General features: G+C 48.6%; 1 long non-coding RNA gene across 1 annotated transcript in view; it reads left to right on the top strand.

Annotated features, from left to right (window-relative positions):
- Positions 1-16,289: 16,289 nt before the first annotated feature.
- The window catches only part of LOC116914019, a 49,871-nt gene continuing 46,455 nt past the window's right edge, over positions 16,290-19,705 (top strand). Inside the window, exon 1 of the long non-coding RNA XR_004389653.1 lies at positions 16,290-16,619. This is a non-coding gene — a long non-coding RNA (uncharacterized LOC116914019). The remainder of the gene's footprint in view (positions 16,620-19,705) is intronic.

A 19,705-nucleotide genomic window follows, 5' to 3' on the forward strand; every position in this document is an offset into this window, starting at 1 on the left:
CGGTGCTGCTGTGTTTTGAGCGAGAATTGCTGAAGCCACAGCAAAAACTGTACTTGAGGGAACCGGCAGGAAAGGAACACAGACGAAATGTGTGCATGTCTCACAGCAAACTGTAAAATCCAGCACGAAGCCAGATTCCGCTCTCAAAACGCCACGAGCCTTTCAGAGAATTCTATCTGGAGGAATGATTAGATTGGGTTTTAGAGAGATACTTCAGCTTGATTTTTTTTTTATTTTAATAGTAACACAATTCAAAACTTAAATGAAAACATCTGGTTTCGTTTTCTTTACTGATTAGGATAACGAGAGACTTTGAGACACAAGCATAACCCGGCCATTTATTTGATATGCAAATAAAGTTCCTGGCTTGAGTGCAAGTTTTATACTTTGACTATGCCTTCAGAGCTAATTACTTCTCATATCCCCTCCTGGATTCAGAGCAAGCCTGAGGAATAGCTATTCATTAAGAAACTAACTCATCCTTCTTGCAAAAAAGAACGGCTACAGGCAGAGCCACCCTTGCAAGTAGACTCTAATTAATTAAAATCCAGATGGATGAGATAGATGTCAGTTTCTGCTTCTTCCCCCACCCTATCCCCAAAGGCTGTGACCCAAACACAAAGGTGAAAGGTCAACCGAGAGGAGGAGGGGACTACATGGCTTGCTTGGTGGCATAAGATCTATTTCTATCACAGATATAAAGTAGGTTCAGACTTCCCCTGAATCTGTCTTCCCGATGCCTTTTCTCACCAACCCATTCATTGCCCCCATGACAATGAAAGTGGAAAAAAAAAACCTGCAATCCTTACCCTTTCCTTCAGTCTGCTGTGACGGGGGTCAGGCATTTCCATCTGTGCTAATGAAGGCCTTGATTGGGCTCTGTGTGTCTCAAAGCCAAATGCTATTCTGGATCTCAACACTGCTCAGGGAACTGTTCTAGTGCAGCCTCCGACTTAAAGCTTCTCTTCACAGGGCATTACCTCCTGGGTGAGTCCTGAGTGGTCACTGACCAATGCAGAACAACAGCCTGCTAAGTATTCATCCACATCAGGCATCAGGCAACTTGACATTTCAGGAAATGAGCGCCTGTCTTCATCCCGAGTGTTGATTTGATCAGGTTCAAATATGAGGTAATTATGTCTGGACCAGGAGACGATGCCTAGGCTGGCAGAGTGGTAGAGCATTTACTTACCATGCATGAAGCCCTGGGCTCCATCCCCAAGAGTGCAAAAATACTCCAAGACTGAGAAAGAGATACCAAGCACAGAGCCCAAATAATGGGACACAAATTTATATTTTACAGTCAAATGTCATGGCTTCATTTCACAGTATTCCTAAGTTTGAAGTGGGAGGGGGCGAAAATACAACATACACCTTCGTTTATTTAGCAAGGAAAGAGTAAATAAATACAGAGGAAAATGAGCTGTAAATCACAATCAAGTGAGCTTCAAACAGTAACCGAGCCAGTCCAGCAAGCCAGGACCCAGCGTGTTGGGTAACACATCCACACTGACAGCCGATTTTATTTCAACAGAGGACACAGCTCACGCCACTAGATTTGCACTTGTGCACAAACCTCCATTCTCTCCCCTTCCAGAGCTGCATAACAGCAACTGTGATTTCTTTTTAAGGTCTACTTTTAGTATCCTTTAATTGTGTGGATGTGTGCATGTCTGCGTGCGGGTGAGGTGCCTGACCTCAGAGGCCAGAGGCATCGGAAGCCCTGGGCTGGAGTTGTTGGGGCTGGGGACTGAGCTCCAGAGTGGAGCTGGAGAAGTGCACACTCTTAACTGCCCGCCATCTCTCCAGCCCCAACCACTGTTATTTATAACCCATCGACCGACGTTCATAGCAGCCACAATATCATAAGATGCCTGCTAAAAAAATCAACTAGATTCAGTTCTGTTTCGATTCCTCACCAATCAACCTAGCTCATATTTTAGCCAGCAATAAACTGGCAAATCACATGTAAAAACACAGTTTCATTCGGGAAAAACAGTCCCGTTCTGAGCATTTAAAGCCACATCTGTTTTGCTTACCGCAACTATAACAAGTAAAACAGAAAAAAGAAAAAAAAAAGAGGCAGAGGCGCAGCCGAGCTGACCGTCTTGGACATGTCTGACCTACTGAGCTGCCGCCACCCTCATATTTTTCCCCACTTAAGTCCCATCATGGGGAGGAAGACAAAGGGGGAGGGGGGAGAGCCTCATGAGCCCTGAAACTCTTAAAAGGAGAAAGACAAAGACAGTTTTGCTTAATTCAAGTATTGAGCAAATAGTGTTGCTTAATTGCTTTTAGAAAGAGACACTAGTGGCTATTCTTTTGTCACGTGGTTAATTTGTAAGAATGAGGCTACACAATACGACACTTGTCCCACACGGAAGCCACGCTGCTAACCCAAAACTAAACAGCCCCGTCCACACGCCCCAGCCCCACCACAGCATCGGGAACACGGCCTCACCCGAATTCTTAAGTGCCAACCAACCGGGAACCATAGGACCACAAGCCTAAAACCTGCTAACAGGGAAAAGCACCGAGTGAAAATGCAGAGTCCCATTGTAAAAATAAGTAAAATATATATTCAAGAAATGGGTGATTCTGGGAATAAGAGTATTGATAAATTCTCAAATGGCCGTTCTGCTGTCTGACTGTTTTACAAGGGAAGAGCAGCCAAATGTGGTAGAACATGCTCGCAATCCCAGCACTTAAGAGGCAGGAAGACCAGAAAGTCAGTCTTAGCCTCAGCTGCCAAACAAGCTGGTGCTCCCCAGAACTGCATGAGACCCCACGTCAACTAAAAATAAATAAATAGAAAAGAAAAAATTTCCATTACTTCATGAACCCTCACAGTCATCGAGTTCACACTCCATCCCAGGCACCACGAATGTTCCAGAAACCCATAGGAAACAAAACCAAACCCAGATCTGTAAACATATCTGGCACTGAGCTCCCAAGCTGTGAGTCTGCTTGTGTATTCATGATTAAGGTGGACACAAGAAGTTCAGATAAAGCCACATTGCGTATTTCTCTGGTCAATATTTCAAAACAATTAAACCAGCATTCATTAATATTGACAGCACAGCAACAATGACCAAAGAGTCCCATGATGGCCCTGGCCACCACACGCCTTCTCCAGGAAGCTCTAACCGACCCTGACAGTCCCGGTGAATCCAGTTAGAAATCAGGCAGAAAGAACAGAAATGTGTAGAAATGGCACAGTTTTCCCTACAACTGGGGGTGGGTGGGGAGAGGCCTTTAATTTTCACCCAATTTGGCTTTTCTTGCCTATAATTTGCAATACTGTCAAGCTACAAGTTAAAGATTGTGCCAGGTTTTCAGTTTTGTAAGCAAAGAAAGAAAAGTCAGCATTCTTTCTTTAAATGGGGAGGGTGTGAATGTGTGTCCCTGTGTTTATACCTGATGAAATCAGTAACATGTGAGGTTCTTGCTCAAGATTCCCCAAATTCCCCACTTCTCACTTGTGCGCTCACTTCTTGTCATCACATAAAACCCAAATTTCTAGTCCTGATGAAACTGAGAGGGACCTGGAGAAATAACTGTTTCCAGCTACAAATGCCGAGATCACAGCCGTGTGATTTAGATAGAGGCTACTCATCACTCTTTATTGGATCCTTATTCTCACGTGACTCACATCACAAGGACAGCAAAGTGAATACTTTCATCCTGCACACGAATAAATCAAACGTCTAGAAAGGTCCCTAGCAACTGACAGCCAGAGGCAGCCAACCACTCAGGGGCAGGAGAGGTCACAGTGATATTGGTGAAGAGCTGGGGTAACTTCCCATTGGAGTAGAGGCTGATCCCTGAGCTCACGGAGGCTTTCCAGCAGCTCTGCCAGCAGGACAACAGGAGACAGGCCAGCCAGCCTTCCCCAGACCTCACTGCTTTGTAAGAAAAACAAAATACTGAGACGGACTTTCAACTGTAAATTCTGGAAGACAGTTACACTGGGCCTTTTAAACCTCAGCTCTATTCCCAAAGCTTGGGCGTGGGAAAGGCAGGGGGCAGGCAGCAATAGAAGCAACTACATGGAAGCGACTTTAGGAGTGAGGAAGGAAATTCAGCGTACATGGTCTGCACGGTCTACCTTGGTGCAGCCATTCCTGAAGGCAATTTGACCCCATGAATTCAAGGCCAGAAAAAGTATGCCTGCCATAGTACTCAAAGACACACACAGCAAATAAAGGATGCTTACCCAGGGCAGCTTTGTCCATGATAGAAAAAGACTGGAAAGTACCCCAAATGTTCAATAAGAATTTTATTAGGCCAAGTATGGTGTGTGTGTGTGTGTGTGTATATATATATATATATATATATATATATATATATATATGCTCTCTCACACACACACACATACATATATATATGCACACACATTCACACACATATATACTATATATGTATATGATATACACATATACGCAAATATTGTGTCACATATGCTTTTAATTCTAACGCTCTGTGAATTCAAGACCAGCCTGGCCTACGTAGCAAGTTCTAAGCCATCAGGGCCACATAAGTGAAACTTTGTCTCAAATAAATAAATAGATAGATAGATAGATAGATAGATAAATAAAAACGTAGTGTCTTCTTTCTTAGACTATGGCATGTAAATTTTGTTAAAGACACGTTATTGAGCAATATTTAATGGTGTAAGTTATATCAAAGCTATAAAAGTTAAGAGCACATTTGGATGGTATATTTGCTCATGCTTCATTGTAAGGTATAAATGAGAAGAGGGTACCTAGTCTGCAGGCAGCCCTGAGTTTGATCCACCACGGGGGTGGAGGGGGGGGTGGCATCAATAAATCCATAACAGCATTACCTCTAGGTCAGTGGTTTTCAACCTGTGGGTGGAAACCCCTTTGGGGGTCACATATCATATATTATGATTCATAACAGTAGCAAGATTGCAGTTATGACGTAGCAGTGAAAATGGACTTTTGGCTGGGAGTCAGCACACCGTGAGGAACTGTATTAAAGGCCACAGTATTAGGAAAGTTATGAACAGGCCGGTCTAGATGGCTGGAAATAGAAGCAAACTTGGGGACAAGAGAGCTGGTTCGGTGTAAGAGTGCTAGTGAGGTGAACCAGGATCCTGTACCATGGGACCCAGCTCCCTTTTTTGCTACTTTGAGCATCTGCGCATCTACTCATACCGACGTACACATGAATAGAAACAAAAATTTAGGGCAAAAGTAAATTTTATTTCCTTTTTTATGACTTCCTGTAGTTTTCAAACTTTTTTACAATGAAAATATATTTGTATTAGCAGGTGAAAAATGAACTAATTTTTTTAAAAAAAAAAAAATCGGCCACGTGTGTTATTCTTGCAGAGAAATGGTTTCTTCCATTTTGCCAGGCAAATGCAACCTGACTGCCTCCCTGCACCCAAAAGGGCCTGAACTTCACCACGTTTTCTGGCTTCATCACTGAGTCCTTTTCCTGAGTTAGCAATGGCAAACTGTTACAGAAAATTAGACCATAAGAACCAAGTGTCTCCTAAGTTTCGGTTTAAGTGAATTAGAGTGTGTGTGTGGTCCAAGAATTTGTTAGTGAAAATGAACACCCGGGGGGATTATCCTGCCTTTGATTTAAGCTGATGAAAGTGTTGGTGTTTCGTTCTTTGATTACAACTGGATTCAAAATGATGGTATTCTGTTAGCTCATCTGTTCAGTTGTTAAACGCTACATACTTCTTGTGTGGTGTCATGGTGCCCGCTCTGCAATACAAAGAAGGAAGGGCTGGTCTCCCATAGTCCAAAGACAACACCTCATTCTTCCTTACAGTCACCTTCAGCCATAGCTGTTCTTGACTCACTAGCCTTTTGGTCAAAGTTTCATTTGAAGGGTCTGGAAAAATGGCTGAGCAGTTAAGAGTGCACATTGCCTGTGCAGAGGACCCAAGCTGAGCTCTGTTCCCAGCACTCATGTTGAGCATCTCACACTGTTTATAACATCAGATCCAGGGGACCTGGTGCTCTGCTGGCCTCCAGGCTCCGGCCTCCAAGATACAAGATTTAGGGCCTTGTTTGGTTTTTTTTTGTTTTTTTTTTTTTTTTTAATGGAAAATCCAGGCTCCACCCCCAGTAAATTTGCCTCTAGAAGAGTGAAGTGAATTGAACAGTTTTGGATTTTTGTCTGTGTTTTTCAAGACAGGGTTTCTGTGTGTAGTGCTGGCTGTCCTGGAACTAGCTCTGAATACCAGTCTGGCCTCAAACTCAGAGATCCTCCTGCCTCTGCTTCCCAAGTGCTGGGATTAAAGGGGGGGCCACCACTGCCTGGCATGAATTGCATAGTTTTAATAAGTCACCTTGATGTCTTCCGGGTTTGAGGAACAGGAAAGCAATACCAACCTGGACAGATACAGCTCAGTATGTTTATAGATCTAAAAAGACTTTGGACACCTGTTTCAGCCCATTTTATACTATGCTGTCACCTACATCATCAATAGCTATTCTGAAGACTTGCCCTCAGATTCGCCCACCTCAGGGTTAATTCCCTACTTTTTCATGTGCTTAGACTCTTGTCCATCTTTGCAGGAGAATGTCAGGGTATCCTTTTAACACTGTAAGGGACCGTAAAGGTGGAGGTCATTCGGTTTGGTAGCCTCTTATCTTGTTGTTTGTTTTGTTTTGAACATGTTGTGTTTGACATATACCCATGCTATACTTACATGCGCATGCATTTGGGGGACCCTTGGTCCTCCATCTTGTGGCTATACTTTGGAAGGCTGTTGAACCTGGAGGAAGAGCCTCCCTGGAGGAAGTGAGTCACTGGAGCCAGCCTTGAGGTTCAGTAGCTCGCCCCCACTTCCTGTGCACTATCTTTTTTTTTCTGCTGAAAGGTGACCAGCTGCCTTCTTCACACTCCCACCAGCAAATATTTTTGTCCTTTTGACACAAACCTAGACATTATCTGGAAAGAGGGAATCGCAATTGAGAAAAACATAGGCAATGCAAGGCTGTAGGGTATTTGTGTGCTTGATAACTGACATGGAGGGCCCGACTCTTTGAAGCCGGTGCTGCTCTTGGTTAGGTGGGCCTGGGTTCTATCTGAAAGCAGGCTGAACAGGACAAGGGGAGCAAGCTAGTCAGCAGCACTCCTCTGTACCAGTTCCTACCTGTGATGTACTATGACCTCAGTGTTAGAAGATGAAATAAACCCTTTCCTTCCCAGGCTGCTTTTGGCCACGGTGTTTATTACAGTATTAGAAGATACAGCACTGGCTACAGTGCAATGCTGTAGCCCCACATGCTTCACTTCCTGTGATAGTGGGGAGATTCCAGGCTAATCCCTTCCTGTATCTCCACTCTGCTCCCCACACTGTTCCTCTGCTCTTTGTATTCCAAGGATACCAACTTGTAACTAGCCATCCTCACTTCACCCTGGTCATGCCCATCGGTCCCCCATTATAGCTTCTCTTCCTCATTTCTCCACAGAAAACAAGAATCTGAATCGTGAACTCTGTGGGGACAAGAGCTATCTTATTCACTCTCCCAAGCCTGAGTTTCACATGCAATAGCTACTAAATAGACAACATAGTTGTTAGCTGGATTACCTTCTCCCGACAAGAGATAAATAGAAAGTAAACAGGAAAGAAGCTTAAACACAATATATCCAGCCAGGAGAATGTGCACTGGTCTCAGCTCTGGTCCTGTACTGCTCTCTACCTCTAGATGGGCTCACTGGGCAAGAGCTACCCAGATGCCCCATTCCTCCCTACACATGCGCATACAAGGGGGTGGGGGGCGCAGTCCTGTCTGATGGATACTTTCATGCTTCTGCTAGGATCACAGGGGACTCCCTCCCAAGTGAGCCACAGAGGTCTCTTACCACAGGGAAGCCCACTTGCCCAACACAGGCAAAACCTCTCCCGGTCACCCAGCAGTCAACACCCTCTCTTCCAATAAAGGTGCCTTCATGTATTTATCAGGGGATATAGGCCTGTACCCAGTCCTCACTAGAAGGAGAGAACAAAATTCCAAACGTTCTTGGACAGCCCCAAACTCCGGCTTCTCAGAAGGCAGTGGGCCTTAAGTTCACTCACTGATTGCAAATTTGGAAAACTCGGGTCAAAGAAGAAGCAGGAGCTAAGGTCTGCCCAGAGGTGAATGGGCCCTGGAAAGACCCATGTGAATTCTCTACGTAAATTTAGTCTGGTGTCTGAGGCTTCCCTTCAGCCCTCTCGGGGTAAACCCTAAGGGATCTTAGGCAAGACCTTCTCCAGTGCCTGGAAGGCCTAGGCCTCTGAACAACCTTGTCTAGCAACCATGAGTGAGGCAAGGTCGCCTTCTCCCAGTGGGCTCCAGGGTTTCTGACCCTCACTTTGAGTGCTTCTGCTGACTGGCCAGTACTGGCAGGATACAGAGAAAAGAGTTCTTTCCTTCCCTTCTCCCTACCAGAATTGTTAGAGCTCTGAAGTTTGAGAAGCAGTTTCCCCTGTGAGCCCCTCGCTCTCGGGCCAAGCCGCTCAAATACCTGCGGCTTCGCCGCTGCGTGGGAGCCCGCGTGGGTTTCTCTTCTGCCGCTTCTTCATTCTCCCTGGCTCCGTCCGGATACCTGCATGGCTGCGGAGTACCCAAGGGGCCAAACAGAGAGGTAAGGACACAATCAGTCCCGGCAAACGCGACCGGGTTGAACCCTCACGTACTCAGATGGGAAAGCTCTACGAAGACAATCCGTGCTGCTGCGGGGCTGCGGAGGAGTCCAGGGCCGAGCTCAAATCTCAGTTCTCAAAAATAAGAATATATCGTGGTCACGCTGACGCGAGAACCCCAAGTGACCGCAAGTAATCGTGTACTGGCCCTCCCTGCGCTGAGTTCTCCCGCAAGTAGGACTTTGACGGGGCTCCGGCCTGAGCCCCAAACCACAGCTCCCAGAATGACTCAAACGTTTCGGTTTTTTCCAATTCCGAAGCAGACTTGCTGCTCTGAACTTCCCATGACCTCCTCCGCACCGCGCTCACGGCTCCGCGAAAGTAGGAACCCGGCGCGGGATTCCGGAGAAGTCACAGTCGAGCCTCAGGATTGCAGACCATTGGAGAGGAGACCGGAGATAAGTGCAGAAAATTGATGCGTGGTATACTTTTCTAGAACTAGCGAACTCCTCAAAAGAGATGGTCCTGGGGTTGCAAATGCGCCCCCTCTATATGTGAAGAGATTTCGTAAGAATTTGTGCAAACATTGACACCAAATTTTTATCATGCACGACGCTTGAATTTCGGTGTAGTGTTGCAAACAAATGCGCTGAGTTCAAGAACGCACCTCTGAAAGAGTTCCACACTGATTAGGTGAGATTCTTCTTTCCCGAGTGAATAGCCTGGATCCAGGGGACTGAGACCTGTTGCAAGAAGAGGTCACCTGCTATACCCTATACCTGCCCAGTGGTTTGTATTAAATGAGAGAGAGAGAGAGAGAGAGAGAGAGAGAGAGAGAGAGAGAGAGAGAGAGAGAGAGAGAACGAATTGTGTTAATCCTCTGCTATTTAGAGAGCAGTGCAAAGTTGCTAGGAAATTCACTTTCTGTCTGTTCACTGCCGGTGAAAGGGCCACAAAGAAAACAATTCAAGACTAGGTGACCCTGAGCAATGTCACAAAGTAGTTGCTGCCAGCTCTCAGCCTCCAGGGTCTCCACATGCAGGACAGGAGAGGGGCATAGATGGGTTTTCCCCGCTTGTGGGTGTTAAACGCTTTCTCCCGTTTCCGATTTTATGCTTTTAAAATTGCACTTAAACCTCTATCAAAAAGAAAATCAGCCAAATTGCTTAAAAATACAAATTGCGCTCTGACAGATACAAGGTCAAGATAGGTCAGCAGTGGGCTGAGGCCGCTTCACCAGAGATGCTAGAAATGAGTAACAACCCACAAATTTCGTTCTTACTAAAGAAACAGGTAAAGGGAATCAAAGGGTAATAGTTACTATTACTGTCGCTGAAAATTTTGAATTAATTTAATGTGTTTCAGATTTATATATATGTAATCACAGTACTCTTATTCTCCCTAGCCATTTCCATTAAGTTTTAATATCTTATTAAAGTTCCTGGATAAATTTTGTGAGGTTTTTATGTGAGTGGAGATTGCCTTAACCAGAAGCAAAGCTTAATGTAATTTCCTCAGACACTGGGAAGTCTGTATCTTCTGCCAACATTTTGAAGGGCAGGAAGAAGCGAAAGGAGGTAAGGAGACTAAATGCTCAGTAAGCACCTACTACGTGCAGGCACCAAATAGGACTAGCTAAAACATTTTATTTCACATTAATAACTACCTATCCATAAAAGATATTTTTAAAAAAAAACTGAAATTTTCATCTTCTCCCTCCAAACTAAGGGGTACAGCTCGCATAATTTTATTTTATTCGCAAGAATTTCGTTTTTAATACTTCCTTATTGGAAGTGAAAAACAGCCAAAGAAAATGAGGAGATCCATACTTAGTAATATTTAAGTTTTTTTTCAAAAACGGATTACACCGTTTAGTATTCATATTTGTCTTTTTAAAAAAGCGTAGTTGTGGCTTAGCACGTGGTGATTTTCTCCTAACTCTTTAAGTTCCTGTAAAAATAAAGCCCTCTCAGTTTTGGGAAGGAGACGGAGCTTGTAATTGGGAACGCGTCGTTGTTGGGGGGGGGGGAAAGGGAGGGTGGGAGGAGGGAGGGAGGGAGGGAGAAGAGAGAGAGAGAGAGAGAGAGAGAGAGAGAGAGAGAGAGAGAGAGAGAGAGAGAGAGAGAGAGAACGCTGCTCACACACAAACAATGCACAATTATCCGTGGTTGTGCATTGAAAAGAACCAAAACCGGGTTGTTTTGCGAGGGTTTATAAACTTGTAAACTGAGTCATAGAGGTTGCCTAAGGTGAGAGGGCTACGCGTTGTCGTAGGAGATATGATTGAAGCAAGTATCTGAAAAAGAAAAATAAGACAGAAAGTGATAGTGGAGAAAGGGGAGGGGGAGAGGAGAGAATCAGGTGGAAACGAGAAACAGCATCCAAGAGCTGTAGGAAGCAGGCAAATCTTCAAATTTTTAGTTCTTTCAATTAATGGGGTGGGGGAAAGTCTCACTATAATGGGGATAAATGGTTGCCTGACACAAGTCTGTTATTCTATTTGGGCTGGGTTTTTGTTTGTTTTTCCAGACTATCAAAAAAGTTATTTCGAGATACAACCAAATGTTTCGACTGGGTGATCGAAAGCCAGGCGAAGCATTTCCTGCTGTGATCCCCTGGAGTTGACCAGCCTTTCACCCAGCGCACCCCACGCCTGGCAGCCTGAGGAGTAGCGCCCCTCAGACCACGCCGGAGCAGGCGGGGTGGGGACACAAAGTTCAGATGCCCTCGGAGGCCTGGCTTTAGGCTTGCTTTGGTGTTCTTCTAGAAGGGGAAATGGGCGTAGTTCTGTGAGGATTTTCACTTTACAAACTTGGGAAACTCTGGGTGATTCAGCCCGGCTTGCTCTGGTTGCCGAGGCTCCCTTCCTCCTTGGAGGGTCCCAGGAACGCAAGCCGAGGGGTGCTACTTTCGATGAGCCTCCCTCTCCCCAGCCTTGAATGGTGACCCGCCTCCGCCGGCTTTGAAGGCGACTTGGCGACCTCGGTGCCCCGCACTCGGCACCGGTCCAGCCCCGCTCAGGGAGAAGCCCACAGGGGAGCCTCTTCCCTCGTAGCGAGTCAGTGCACAGGCACTCCCCGGACATAACTGTGTCCGGGGGCTCCCTACTGCGGGCTCCATTCTTTTCTCACCCTCGTTTTCTTTGGAATCACCCCCAACCCCCAGTAGCAGGCACTCTGACCTGTAGCCTCGGCTTGCTCCCTGCTTAGCCCACCCGCACCACCCCCGGACCCTACCCGGACACCGAGTGAACCGTGTCACCGTCCCCACACCCCACTGCGTCGCGCCTTTTTTAACCGCTTCAAGGTTTCCTGGGCTGGGCGGGCGGGAAACGGCGACTTCGGCTCCTGCATCTTTCTAGCCCCTAGCCCACGCCGAACCCTCGCCAGAAGCCGGCTGGATTGCGAAAGAACCCGGTGGTGGGCGGGGGTGGAACGCTACCCCGGGACTTGTGGAGAGTTTGGCAAAGTCTTGGGTACACTAGTGCTTCCCCCAAGGGAGTTTTCTTCGCCTCGCAGCGAGCGCGAGGTGTCCTAGGTTTTTAGCTGCTAACCGCAGAGGCAGTCTCTTCTCCCTTTCTCCAGCCCGCTCCAGGACGTCTGATCTACAACCTTAAACTTTCTCCTTCGGTTGAAGTCAGCTGCAGCTTAGCGACCCCGGCTGAGGCCGAGGAGAGCTCGCTGCTGGAGGGTTAACTCAAAAGCTCCGCGACCAGAGGTCGCCTGAGGCCCTGTGGGTCGAGGCCAGGCGTGCTGTTTGCAGGAGGAATTCCAGGAGGACTTTAGCAGGGCATGCAGCCGGCTAAAACAGGCGTTCCTTTTCCAGACCATATTCCTCATAAACTCTAAAGCCAGATGCATCGCTTGGGTATGCTCCCATTTCACCTCGAGAGGCGTGGATTTATTTCCAAACTGGACTCCACATCGAAGTGTCTGACGCGGGTTTCAGTGGCAAGCGCAAAGGACAGGGGTTTCGATGGCTCTAAGGACTGCCCAAAGGGACAGCAGTTTGAGCGTTTAAGTCTTAATTTTAGCTCAGGCAAAGCATTAGCTATGAATGCATGGGGTTTGTTTGGTTTTTTTTTTAGTAAAAAACGTAGAGTGTGCAATTTTTTTTTGAAAGCGCGTGCTTTTTATTTAGAAGGAATAGAGGGGAAGATCAACTTCATAATCACAGATGCCCAATTTAGCAGCAACACCCCCACGAATATATGGCATTTGCAACAGAGAAAAGTAACCATATAATAAGACCAAAGGGCGAACTCGGTAAACGCAGACCTTTTTAGAATCTCTTGAGTCAAAACTAGCTTTTGTGCTGAATAATTTAATATCTTTAAGAAATGGGGGAGAGGTAAAACCAGAGCGTAAGAGTCTATTTCACAGGTAGTTTGCCTCGCCCATGGAGAGGGAAGAAAGGGTAGCGTGGGCCTTTCTTTTCACAGTTAGGGCTTTCTGATCTTTACTAATGTGGTCCTGGGGGTAGAATTAAGAAACAACACATTCGGGTTGGGGATTTAGCTCAGTGGTAGGGCGCTTGCCTAGCAAGCGCAAGGCCCTGGGTTCGGTCCCCAGCTCCAAAAAAAAAAAAGAAAAGAAAAGAAAAGAAAAGAAAGAAACAACACATTTTGGAATGACAAAACAGTGCCAGGAAATCAACTCTGCCTTTCCAACGTTCAACCAAAAGAACTCCACTCCGCGGCTCTAAAAGGCAAGGCCGTTTCTCGAGTCCTGTGGTTAAATAAATTATTGGCGAGGCCGAATCTGAACAATGCAGATGAGTACAGAACTCCTACTCTCAGGTTTTACAGAGCGAATGACCTCAGTGCAAAACAGCCTCTGAGCTGCTGGAAGGGCAATGGCTGTCAGCTAGCTAAGTCCTTAGTCAGGTGTGGGAGAGCAGAGCGAGCACTCCAGTAAACCGCTTCCAGCAAACTCCCCGAGACTCTGTAGGTCTTTCTCACCCTGGCCCAGACCTACAGAGACTGCTGCAACAAAGGTGTTACTAAACAGAATAAAGTGTGCGGTACGGAAAGTGTGGGGGTGGGGTGAGGGTGTAAGCTGTTTCAAGACATTGTTGTTTCTCCGTGGGGGAAGAAGGGGAAGTGAGGACACATTTTAGCTGACCACGTTGACACCAGCTGCCATTCCTGAGCGCACCAGTTGTGTTTCACTGTGCGAGGATGCCTTCGCTTAACTGCTAAAGTCTGCAGTCTCCAAGTCTGCCCTCCCGCCTCTTTGAAACCTGCCTGAGGCCGCCTTTCTGACTGCAGAGGCTACTCCTCTGAGGGAAGAGGGATGCAACTAGTTTCGTGAAGTCTTTTAAATTGTGTAGACCTTTGGTGGTTTGCGTGTGGGCGGGATACTTATCCAGTTTCAGCGGGGCCTCGAGTCCCAAGAGGCCTTTGCGTGCCCTCGCCTGCGCTCCTGCCGGAGACTCTGCTAAGAAATCTGCTGTAGAAGCCAAACTCACTCCAATGTCACACTCCTTTACTTCCGCAGGGTCCCAAATAGTCTTCAACTTCGAAGCCCAGACCAAACTTTCCATGCAAGAATGGTGTACTACTACTATCCACGTTCGCTTTTCCGGAGATGGGGGAGGGGGGAACCCTCGCAACCTAGGACAGATCCTGACAACTCCTGGGTTTCCTCCAGCAACAGCTCCCCCCACCCCACCCCATCTCTGCCAATTTTCGCGACCCTACACTTTGGTCTGCCCGCGCTGCCCCAGGGAAGTGGCTCTGACTGACTCGCCTAGAGTGGTTTCGTTTTGCTTTCCTTCTCTCCCCTCCGCGGCTAGGAAGACCGTGAAAGAACAAAGTAGGGGGTGAGGGGAGCCGGTGTCTTGACAAAATAGCTGAGACACTGAGCCTTAAGTCAAGGGACGGGGTAAGGCAACCATGACCAAGCTTTGACAAACGCTAACCCTTGCGGGGGTGGGAAGGATCAGCAGGCCCTGACTAGTTTACTAAATGCAAAAAAACCTAATTTTTAGATATTGGTGGTAACCAAAGTGTGAAAGAAACGAATCTGCTTTCTTAAGAGCTTTGTTTTCCAAATGCTAAAAAATGAACAGGGTAGAAAAATGGGAAAGCAGTAGCTTAGGGCCTTTGGGTAAATTGCAAAGAGGACAGGAAAGAAAGAATGACCTCCCACCCTAGGCTCTGCGTGCCCCAGGTGTGGGCGACCGAAGCCGTCAGGCCTGCAGTTCCAAACTTTAGAAAGGAAGCGACCACTGCAAAGGTTCACTTTATATTGTCTCACTTCCTTTTAGCAAGCGCACACACAGCAAACTTGGAAGCCATGTTCTAAGCTTTAGAATCTAGGTTCTCCTTTAAAAAGGGAGAGAGAAAGAAAGAAAAAGAGAAAAAGAAAGCGGGCCTAAATCTGGAAAGGTTTCTCAACTCTAGGCATATCTATTTCCTCCCCAACTAACTCTTGGCAAAGAAAACCCTACCAAGTTTTGACCCACCCCTCTACCCAACTCCCCCCCCCTTTACCCAACTTCCATGCCCCTCACTGGGGCTAGGGGCCGGTGCTGAAGTGTGGTGGTCCGAACTTGGGGCGGGGGAGTTCTTCTAGATTGTTTACCACTCTCCAGTTGCCGGGAAAGGTCCGACGCGTTTCCTGTTCTCATCCGAGCTCAGCCTGTTTTCCTGAACCAGTGAACTGGTAGCTAACTTATATTCTGATCCTGAAAAGTACAACTGCGCTCTAATTCAACCACTTAGGAAAGGGACCAGAAGCTACGGAAGTTAATAACGCTTAAACTAACCACTTATGTTTGGCTTTATTGTAAGGTCTTCTTTTGGTGTTTACCGCACTTTTTGTTTACACGGAGCCCTCCGCCTAGGCTTTAGGCCAGCAGGGCGCTCAGTTTCACTTCGGGGTTTGGAGGGGCCTATCACTTCGTCCTACGGGTTTAAAGGCAACTTCTAAAGGTTTGCCCTAATCACTCCTGTAACAGAGAGTAAGTCTTCAATAATCGCGTTCCCTTGTCAAGGATCTGATGCGCAAATTCCCTGGTCTTAAAGCAGCTAGGAAAGCGAGAAGGAAGCTAGCGTGAAGCTAGCTGCACCTGCGGATCCAGAGCGTCCGCCCTGCGCTTCCCGCGCCCCGCGCTTTTGCCGCCTGGAAGCTGCTAGGAGCCACCCCCGCACCCCTCACGCCTGTTGGCCATCAGTGCCGGGAGTGAGGCCTAGCAAGCCAACGCCTGCGGGTGCCGCCGCACGAGGGGGCAGAGGGACTTGTCCAGGCCGTGGGCTCCAAAGCGAGGCCCAAACGCGCGCGCTCTCTGCAAGTAGGGCGGTGGCGCTCCCAAAGACGGAGGGGGGGGGGGGTAGAGACGCCCGAGCGAGCGGGACGTTCCGCGCCACTCTGCGCAAGGCGTGGGTCCATGGGATCCCCCGTCGAGTGGCCAGAGTGTGGGTACCCAGGTCATGCACACCACCCGGGCCCGCGACCCCAGCCTCAAGCTGGGGAGCGCCGCAGGGCGGAGGCCGCTGCCACGGAACCAGGCGGGCGGCGCACAGCCCGGGGGAGCTGGTTTTCCCGGGAGGGCACGTGACGGGGTTGGCAGCGCTCGGGCCCAGGCGGGGGGAGGGGGAAGTGGCGAGCAGGAGGCCCGGGGGCGGGCGGCTGGCGCGCTATGTACTTAGGTCGTGTGCTGGGGCTTTTCTCTCCTGGGAGCGGGCCGAGGGGCGGGGGAGGGGCCACCGCTCCGCCTTCTTCTTTTCGCAATGTTGACGCAATCTATAAATAGTGGAACAAAAGGACCAACTTCCTCGGAGCTTTGCTGAAACTGCACAAAAAATCGAGCTGGGGGGTTCCCTGGTCCCCGATGTTGGGGCGGGGAGCTCGGCGCCGAAGGAGGGGGCGGCGCAGACCGGCCTAGGGGGACACCTGGCCGAGCGCAGTCGCCGCTCCGCTCGAGCCCTGCGCTCCAGTGCCCCCACTGGCTGGAGAGCTCGCCCAGACCCGGGGTCTTCCACCGTCTCTGACAGGTCAGTGCGCACCGCCCCTTTCGACTCTGGCTTCTTTTCTCCCTCCACCAGGCTCCACTTTTAGAAGGAACCGTGGCGGGGTGGGGGCAGGGGGGAAGGAAATGAACGAGGAGCAGCGACGGCCAAAAAAAAAAAAAAAAAAAAAAAAAAAAAAAAAAAAAAAAAAAAAAAAAAAGCTGTAACCCCGGCGTGCACGGAGAGAAGAGAGTGAGGGGCTCCAGGAAGCGATCTGCGCGTGGCTCCCTATGGGAGACGAAGCTCGGCAGGGCTGCCCCGCAGAGCTGCCGGGCAGAGCGGGCCGCAGAGTGAAAGGAGGGGGCGCCCGGGAGGCCGTGCGTGTCTCGATCCCCTTTGAACGCAGACCTGCAGAGTCCGCCTAGTCCACGGTGGGAGGAATGAGTGGAGAACTGTTGTCGCCGCCGCCACTGCACCCCCGAGGCCCACGCACCCTGAGCGCCTGGATTTGGGGACAGGGTTTGAGAGGGGGTACCCCGCGCTCCAGGAGCAGAGACCTGAGCACGGGAGCCCGCTGCGTCGCCGTAGGTGGGGGCGCCGAGGCAAGGGGAGGGCGGAGCTGGCTCTGTTGACAGCAGTGAGGGAGCAGGGAGGGCGAAAGTTGGGGAGAGGAGGCGGGAGAGGTGGGAGTCTGGTGGGGGGGAGGGAGCGCGCGCGCGGGATTCGGAGGGGCGTGGATCACGTGATGGACAGCCACCCCCGCTACAGGCTGGCGGTAGGGTGACGTCACCACCCTGCCTGCAGGGGGTGGCACTTCCGTTTTCTTCCCCCCAGGCTGCTGCTCTTAAGGCTCTGCACCCTCGTGAGGGTGGGCAATAGTTGGAGGTCATCAGGTGGTTTGGCCACAGCCGAGGGTCCGGCGGGGGTCCGGGGGGAAGATGGTCTAAAGCTCCAACGGGGCTGCCCCTCGACGCTCCCCATTGTGTCCAGTGGGCGAGGGCGGTGCCGGGTGCCGGGCCCCCCGCGGCTCCCAGTTCCAAAAGGACCAGGAGGACTCTGTTCGGTCCAGGCGGAATTTGACCACTAGCTGGTTCCTGAGTCCAGACTTCGCTATCCCAGGGACTAGGGTCTTACTCTCCTGACTAGCCCTCTGGGCGCCAGTTCTATGGCTCTGGTCCATGGCCCAGCTTGATGGGTATGGGTATGTGGTCAATCTGTCACCACTGGAGCGACTCGATTCCAGCAGTCCTTAAGAGCTATTTTGAGTAAACTCTGGGTTTTGGTGACTCAGCTCGGTGAGCGGCGCTATTTATAGGTAGATGAGTTAAGAGCAGGGAAATACGCTTCGCAGGGATCGGTCCGCCCTATCACAGCAAAGATCTCTATTAAGAAGCAACAACTTAAAGTCTTCAGAAAGAAAACTATTTGGCTCTTAGAATCTATGTTGTAAGACACTGGTCGGGAGACTACTTAGAACAGTGAAAATGGAGCATTTTTCCGGAGTAAATGGAGAATTTGGGGACTGTCATGACTATTAATTGGCTTTTGGGTAGAGGTTACCAAACCAGGCAGGAGAGGAGTAAAGACCCAGCGGCTCTCCTAGACACCTGGAGCATAGAATTCCCGTATTGGAGAGAATGAAATAAGGGAAAACTACATGCTGACAAAGTCCCTACACAATAGTCTATAACAGGAAGGTGTCCATGACATTTATCTATCGTCAAAAGTCTGGTCTGGTGAGATTATAAATTTCATGTTTATCACCCAATTTCTTCCAAGAAAGCACAACAAAAAAACTGTGCTTTTCTTCCGGCGTGTGTAAATGCACCACTCTTACGTTACTGCTTGTTTGGGTTTTGTGGTTTTAATTCTTACATTCCCACACTCTTCCTCCAGCTCCCGCTTTAGAAATCCAAGAGGCATATAGTGTGAAAAGGATTGTGAGGTTGCCTGGGGTTGGCAAGAGTTGGGTGAGCTGAGCTCTCTTAGCTTCCTCAGCTTTCCGTAGGTAGTGTCACCTAGGGTGTCTCTTGAAAGAAAGATGGTGACTTCCTGGGTGGTTAGGTCAGCTAAGAATAAAACCAAGTGTCCAGAAGAGAACAGTGCACAGTGGGGCGCCTGCACAATAGATGTGGGTCTGGGTGCTGAGTGGGTCTTGAAAAGGGACGAGAAGGAAGCTGGGCAGATGGTGAGGGCCTTCATTATTCAGAATAATCATGCTGAGGAATTTGCATTTGTACCTGAATGGAAATGTTTACTTTTATTTTTTTTAGCCTTTTACAATGAACATAAATGCTTTGAGGGGAAAATGTTCTTTTTCTCCTACAAGTCAACAGAAAATTTAGCACAGCATTTCAAGATTTATTTTATTTATTTTATGTATATGAGTACACTGTGGCTGTCTTCAGACACACCAAAAGGTGATGTCAGATCCCATTACAGATGATTGTGAGCCACCAGGTGGTTGCTGGGAATTGAACTCAGGACCTCTGGGAAAATAATCAGTTCTCTTAACCGCTGAGCCATCTCTCCGCCTTGGCATAGCTATGTCAAAGGGTTACTCTGCTTTGTGAGTCAGTTCTTGTGATCAAGCATCAATCAGTTCAAAACCTGTAAAAAAGGGAAAACCTCCGGAAGATGTTTGATGGAAGTAACAGTTGGTTGTGTATGCCCTGTCAGGATCCTGGAGACTTAGATGGGAGGTAAGAGAATTGTGAGCTAAGATAGAAACTGTTAGAACCACCGCCATGTACCCAGAGACAGCAGGGCTGGAGAGAAGACCCCAAGAGAAGTCGTTAGCTGTTTGAGGTCAAGGGGTACACAGTCTTGTCTTTGGGTGAGGAGGTATGGACCTCAGGGCCAGGAGAAGAAACACATCCTTTACATTGGGACGGGGGGTGGGGGAGTGGGGTGGAGGGACCTTCCCCAGAGAGGTTGGTATAAAGTCTGGATCTCTGCAGTCACCGAAATGGAGGCAAAGAGGGCCAGGAGGCTGTCTAGTTAGCTAGGAACTCCAAGGAACACTCACTCTTAGGGCAGATCTGGAGCAGGAGGAGGCTTGGCTTTAAAGACAAGGCTAGGTAAAAGCGATGATGTCCTTAGTGTATGGCTCTAGTCCTCCATGTCTCTAA

Source organism: Rattus rattus, chromosome 12, assembly GCF_011064425.1.
Source record: "Rattus rattus isolate New Zealand chromosome 12, Rrattus_CSIRO_v1, whole genome shotgun sequence".
Classification (NCBI taxonomy): Eukaryota; Metazoa; Chordata; class Mammalia; order Rodentia; family Muridae; genus Rattus; species Rattus rattus.